The sequence below is a fragment of the Eumetopias jubatus genome, unplaced genomic scaffold (genome assembly GCF_037043125.1).
Source record: "Eumetopias jubatus isolate StellerSeaLion01/CBP00866 unplaced genomic scaffold, mEumJub1_p1.0 scaffold_12, whole genome shotgun sequence".
Classification (NCBI taxonomy): domain Eukaryota; kingdom Metazoa; phylum Chordata; class Mammalia; order Carnivora; family Otariidae; genus Eumetopias; species Eumetopias jubatus.
In genome coordinates this window covers 51,155,922-51,162,146 of record NW_028274818.1, presented here as the reverse complement: position 1 = coordinate 51,162,146, position 6,225 = coordinate 51,155,922, and the positions used below count along the sequence as shown (strand labels likewise).

Sequence of the window (6,225 nt, the reverse complement as noted above, 5' to 3'; positions counted from 1 at the left end):
CAACAGGTGGTTTTATTAAAGCACAGGAACAGGACCCGTGGGCAGAACGAGCTGCACCGGGGTCATGAGGAGCAGCCCATTATATATTTTCAAGTTGGGAGGGAGTTAGGGATAGGGTAAGTCTCTAAGGAATTTTGGAAGCAAGGTTTCCAGGACCTTGAGGGGGCTAGCTATTGTTGGGAAAATGTCATTTATTACCATCTAATAAAACCTTAGTCATGAAACCCTTCAGATGTATATCAGTGGGCCATATGCTTGGGGGGGGTGATTGCCAACACGTATCTTGGGGGGTTTATAGATAAAGGAAGTTTCCAAAGGAATTTTTATATATTTTTTAGAAGATTTTATTTGACAGAGAGAGACACAGTGAGAGAGGGAACACAAGCAGGGGGAGTGGGAGAGGGAGAAGCAGGCTTCCCACGGAGCAGGGAGCCCGATGCAGGGCTCGATCCCAGGACCCTGGGATCATGACCTGAGCCGAAGGCAGACGCTTAACGACTGAGCCACCCAGGCGCCCAGGAATTTTTATATGTTAAAATAGACTTACAGTCTCCTCGGGGTGGTGTGTGTGTGTGTGTGTGTGTGTGTGTGTGTGGTCGGGCTAGGATTGTCTTTTGCCCTTAGCAAAGTACTAACATCAAGGCAGTTGAGTCCCTAGAGGAATGTCACTCTGCCTGTTTCAAGGATTTGTCAATGGGCTGTAGGTAGTAAGGAAATTTATTTTTCTTCTGCCTTTGTTCCCCACATCAGTTGTGACAGACTATATGGTTCATAAGCCTAAAATCTTCGCTATCTGGCCCTTCACAGGAAAAGTCTGCTGCCCCTTAGCCTAGAAGATACTACTTCAAAATAGGCACTCAAGGAGAGGATGCGCAGGGGAGGTGACCTCACGGCAGTAAATAAATCATTAATCAAGAAGATGTCTTCAGCACCGGAATCTCCTGGCTTTAAAAAGGAACCACCCAAAGAGAAAGACTTTCGAAACCCAGGCTCAGAGGGGTCCGCACAACTTTATTTCGAGCTGTGAATCCAGAGCTCTTCATTAAACCTAATCACCCTGTAATGGCTTTCGGATTGATAACCCTTTCACTTTGCGTGGCGTATATTGGTTATCTACATGCAACACAAGAGAATACAGAGGACCTATACGAAGCTGTTGATAGTGATGGACACAGTTACATGAGGAGGAGAACATCTAAATGTGATTAATAGTGCTGGATACTGCAGATGGAGCTTCGTAAAAGGTTCTGAAATCTTTGAAGGAAAGACTTTGTGAGTGCGTAGTATCAGCTTCTTGTTCTGGAACGTGTTGATGAGGAGAGAAGGTAGCAGTTGCAGCCAAGCCTTGAGGCTGCAGTCCTTACCTCATTCTCCACAGCGGGAGCTTCTCAATATTGTTCTTTTATTAAGTCCTCGTATCAAAGTGCCAGGAGAATGGAAATCGTTTTGTTAATTATTAAGTTCTATATAATAAAAGTACCCAGTGCTATCAAAAAAAAAAAAAAATAGGCACTCAAATCTTTGTTGAATGAATAGAGCCACCATATGCAAGCGGCTCTCCGACCTTACTCATCCCTTCTGAGCAAAAGCCCATATCCGTCACAGACCACTAACTGAGGATACTACCACTGGAGTGAATATTACCAGTGCGCTATTCCACTAAAGCTCATGCAGAAGAGTTTCTAAGATAAAACATTCTTTTGGGTCTATAAAACTAAAGGCAGGGGCGCCTGGGTAGCTCAGTCGTTAAAGCGTCTGCCTTCAGCTGAGGTCAGGATCCCAGAGTCCTGGGATCAAGCCCTGCATCGGGCTCCCTGCTCCGCGGGAGGCCTGCTTCTCCCTCTCCCACTCCCCCTGCTTGTGTTCCCTCTCTCGCTATCTCTCGCTCTCTGTGTCAAATAAATAAATAAAATCTTAAAAAAAAACTAAAGGCAAATCTTTAGGGTATTACTTGTATTTGCCTTGGTTCTTTCTCTTGAAATTGCTGAAGACTATTTTTTTTTTTGTGGTTCTTCCAAAAGCTCCTAAACCTCTGATCAGATTAGTACTCACCATAGGACAAAAGCAGTGCATATAGAAAGATCCTTAAAATCATCTTCAGGGACATGGCAAATATTTTGCACAATAATTGGTTAACCCGGGGGGCACGTGGCTGGCTCCAGGCATTGGGCGTGTGACACTTGATCTTGGGGTTGTGAGTTCGAGCTCCAGGTAGGGTATAGAGATTACTTAAAATAAACAAATATAATCTTAAAAAAATAATTGGTTAACCTAGACTGTCCCCACTTTCAGAAACTTTAACTTAGAATTCATGAGAATACCCAGTTCCAACCCAAGATCTCGCTTGGAGCTTGGGTACAAGGGAGTTTGCTTCTCAAACTGATCAAGCACACATGACTCACAGAAAACGGAGAACAAATTAAAACCATATACAAATGGAAAGATTTCTTCTCACATTAAGAAACTGTAAAGATCGCAGGTAAAAGAAAGGAATCATTGTAGTGCCAATCATGGCAGTTGGATATCTGAGTGACTAAGGACGTGTGTAGTAAAATCTATTAACAGAGATAAGAGCCTGATCCTCAGTAAGTAGAATTTATTACTATTGTTTTCTTAATGTAAATTCTAAGCCCAATGTGGGGCTCCAACTCACCACCCCAAGATTAAGAGTCGTATGTTCTACCAACTGAGCCAGCCGGGCATCCCCTCAGTACGTAGAATTGACAGATAAATACGGACTACAAAGTCTTACTATGTTTTGCATAACTATACAATTTCTTAGTCAACTTAAACCTCCTCTAAACTCCCATGTTTACCTTTTTTTTTAAGTGACAGCTGAAACAGATCATTGTGTTATTCTGTGTACTTCTTCAGCTTCAACTGGCACTCCGGTCTTGTACTTTGTTTTGTATATACTGAATCTATCCTCATACCTTTTATTTACTTTTGGTAAACTTTTTATTTTAGTGGTTTTAGATTTACAGGAAAACTGCAAAGGAAGCAAGAGTTCTCATATATCCTACACCCATTTTCCCCTATTATTAACATCTTACATTATTATGGTACATTTGTTACAATTAATGAATCGATACTCACAAATTAAATCAAGCCCATACTTTATTCAGATTTGCTTGGATTTTATGTAATGCCCTTTTCTGTTTCGTGATCCCATTTAGGATGTCATATCACATTTAGTCATGTCTTCTCAACTCCTCACGGCTGTGACTGTTTCTCACCTCCCTTGTTTTGAGTAGTGGTTATTTAGTAGGATGTCCCTCAACAGGCATTTTACCTAATATTTTTCTTTTTGGCAGGGGTTATGAATTTTTGGGAGGAAAACCACAGAATTAAAGTGCCATTTTCGGGGTGCCCAGGTGGCTAAGTCGTTAAGCGTCTGCCTTCGGCTCAGGTCATGATCCCAGGGTCCTGGGATCGAGCCCCAGATCGGGCTCTCTGCTCAAGGGAGAGCCTGCTTCTCCCTCTGCTTCTGCTGGTCCCACTGCTTGTGCTCGCTCCCTCTTTCTGTCAAACAAATAAATATAATCTTTAAAAAAATAAAGTGCCATTTTCATTACAACATATCAGGAGTACCTACTACCAACATGACGTAACATATGATGTTGACCCTGATCACCTGGGTAAGGTAATGTTTGTCAGGTTTCTCCATTGTCAAATTACTTCTTTCCGTACTGTACTTTTTTTTTTTTTTAAAGATTTATTCATTTATTTTAGAGAGGGAAAGGGAGAGTGGGCGGAGGGGCAGAGGGAGAGAGAGAATCCTCGAGCAGATTCCCCACTGAGTGCAGGGGCCTGCCGACTCGGGGTTTCGAATTCACAACCCTGAGATCATGACCTGAGCTGAAACCAAGAGTTGGTTGATTAACGCACTGAGCCACCCATGTGCCCCACTGTACTCTTAACTCTAAAGAACAAACTGATGGTTACCAGAGGGCTGGTGGGTGGGGGGATGGGTGAAATAGGTGAAGGGGATCAAGAGTTACACTTATGATGAGCGCTGGGTATAGAATTGTTGAATCACTATATTGTACACCCGAAACTATTACACTGTATGATAGCTACCTAGAATTTAAATAAAAACTTTAGATCTAAGCTGTTCATACTGACTTGCTTTCAGAGTACAGTAGGTCTTTTTTTTTTTTTTTTTTTTTTTTTAAGGAGTAAGGCATTATATTCCAACCCCTTACACAATTGGGAATTCTGCATGGGAAACTTCTCACATCCCTCCCTTTGTTTATTCAATCATTTACATCAGTAAGTACTCATGAATATTTATTTTATATTTTGGGTTATAATCTATACTCCAATACTAGTTTATTTTGTTGCTCAAATTGTCCCAGCTTTGGCCACTAGTTGGATCAATTTCTTTGCTTCCCTTGGTCTTGAATATTCCTTTGCCTCTTATAGCTGAACACTTACTTGCTCTTCAGGATTCAACTGTTACTTCCTCCAGGAAAATAATTCCTGATAAACAACCCTACTCCCAGCCCTTAGTCTCCCACCACTCAGGTTATGTTGTTATTCTATATATCTAAAATTCATGCCTACTACGGTACTTATACACTGTCTACTTATCTGTCTCTCCCACTGGACAACAAGCTTTTTGAGAGTAGGGATATTTTATTTTATATGCCTAGTATGTAGTATATAGTGCCTCACTCACACAAAGCAGGATCTCAACAAATACTTCTAGAACAATCACTGTGGTTTTTCTCTTCAGTCCAAAAATCCAAGAGCGCCCCACATAAACCAGAAGCCACAGAGGGGTTGGTAACTAACCTCTCTGGGAGGAACTATAAGGTGTTACTGTTGTATTTAATGTCATGTAACACAACAGGCTCAGGATCTAAGTTAACACTTCCTCAAGTCTCATTTCTAAGTAAGCAGACTTTTCTAACAAATCCCTGTTACATTTGAGTAATTACATTCAGGTCAATAGCCAATTAATTACCTTTATATTCAGAACCAAGGCTAAGTAGCTTCTAGTTCTGAGACTGGAGAAGTGAGGTTTCCAAAACAGCACACAGAAATTTTAGCCATGAGGTTCTCAGGAGCCACATCTGTGGTTGAGGATTGTATAACCACTGAAGAAATAAATTTGCTGAGTTGTATTCTTTGTTGTCACAAATTATTATGAGAAAATGACTTTAATCAAGAATCTTCCAAGATACAGGGAATTAAAACTGTGGTAAACTCCTTCAAGCTGAAGTAGGTTTTTAGGTTGGATCATGCTACCACTTTAGTTGGAGCCACCATTAACTCTTGACTTATCACCTTCTTAATCACACGCTTGTTCTTGTCTATCCATTCACGATAAAAATCATGTCATTCCACTTAACTCTTCCTATTAACTGCTTCTATAACAAAATTCAAATTCTTAACCACGCCCTAGAAGGCTCTGTATATCTACTGACTTCCTCTAGTCCTTCAAACTCATCCTGTGCTCATCTCTTCCTTGCTTAATGGCCCAGCCACGCTCATCTTCCTGAAGCTGTGGCTCTGTACCACAAATTTTTTGATGTCTAGTAGCCAAATTTTCTTATGAGAATTTTACAAAGTTCTTCAATTTTTAATGTTTCTTAAGTAGAAGCTGTCTGCCTGAGAATAAATTCAACTATGTCTAAGAAACCCCTGTAATTCCACTGAAACAAAGATTAGATTAAAACATGAGGACCCATATTCTTCTTGAGTTAGAAGTTCTTTTGGGGTAAAAACGTACATTATCATTAAGTTTTAACTATTATGTTATTTTTCCAAGGAACAGTGATATAGTTTGATGTTGCCATCTTTCAAAGACTAACTCAAACTTAAAAATGCTTTCTCCCGGGTCACCGGTGGCTCAGTCGTTAGGCGTCTGCCTTCGGCTCAGGTCATGATCCCGGGGTCCTGGGATCGAGCCCTGCATCGGGCTCCCTGCTCAGCGGGAGGCCTGCTTCTCTGTCTCCCACTCCCCCTGCTTGTGTTCCCTCTCTTGCTGTGTCTCTGTCAAATAAATAAAGAAAATCTTAAAAAAAAAATGCTTTTTCCCTATTTACAAGTAAAAACACAAATTTAAGTAAAGCACTGCCTTTTAAAAATAATTTATTTAACAATTGAGTCCCCCTGATAACTAATAAAGGTTCCTTATTGTATCCTTCTACACACATGGAAACTAACATGACCCTTACAATGTTGACAGCTTGAAATAAAACAAAAAGTCAGACCAAA

General features: G+C 40.8%; 1 pseudogene; it reads left to right on the top strand.

Annotated features, from left to right (window-relative positions):
* The first annotated feature begins 919 nt into the window (after positions 1 to 919).
* On the top strand, positions 920 to 1,209 carry LOC114223933 (small integral membrane protein 8 pseudogene; annotated as a pseudogene).
* Positions 1,210 to 6,225: the final 5,016 nt, after the last annotated feature.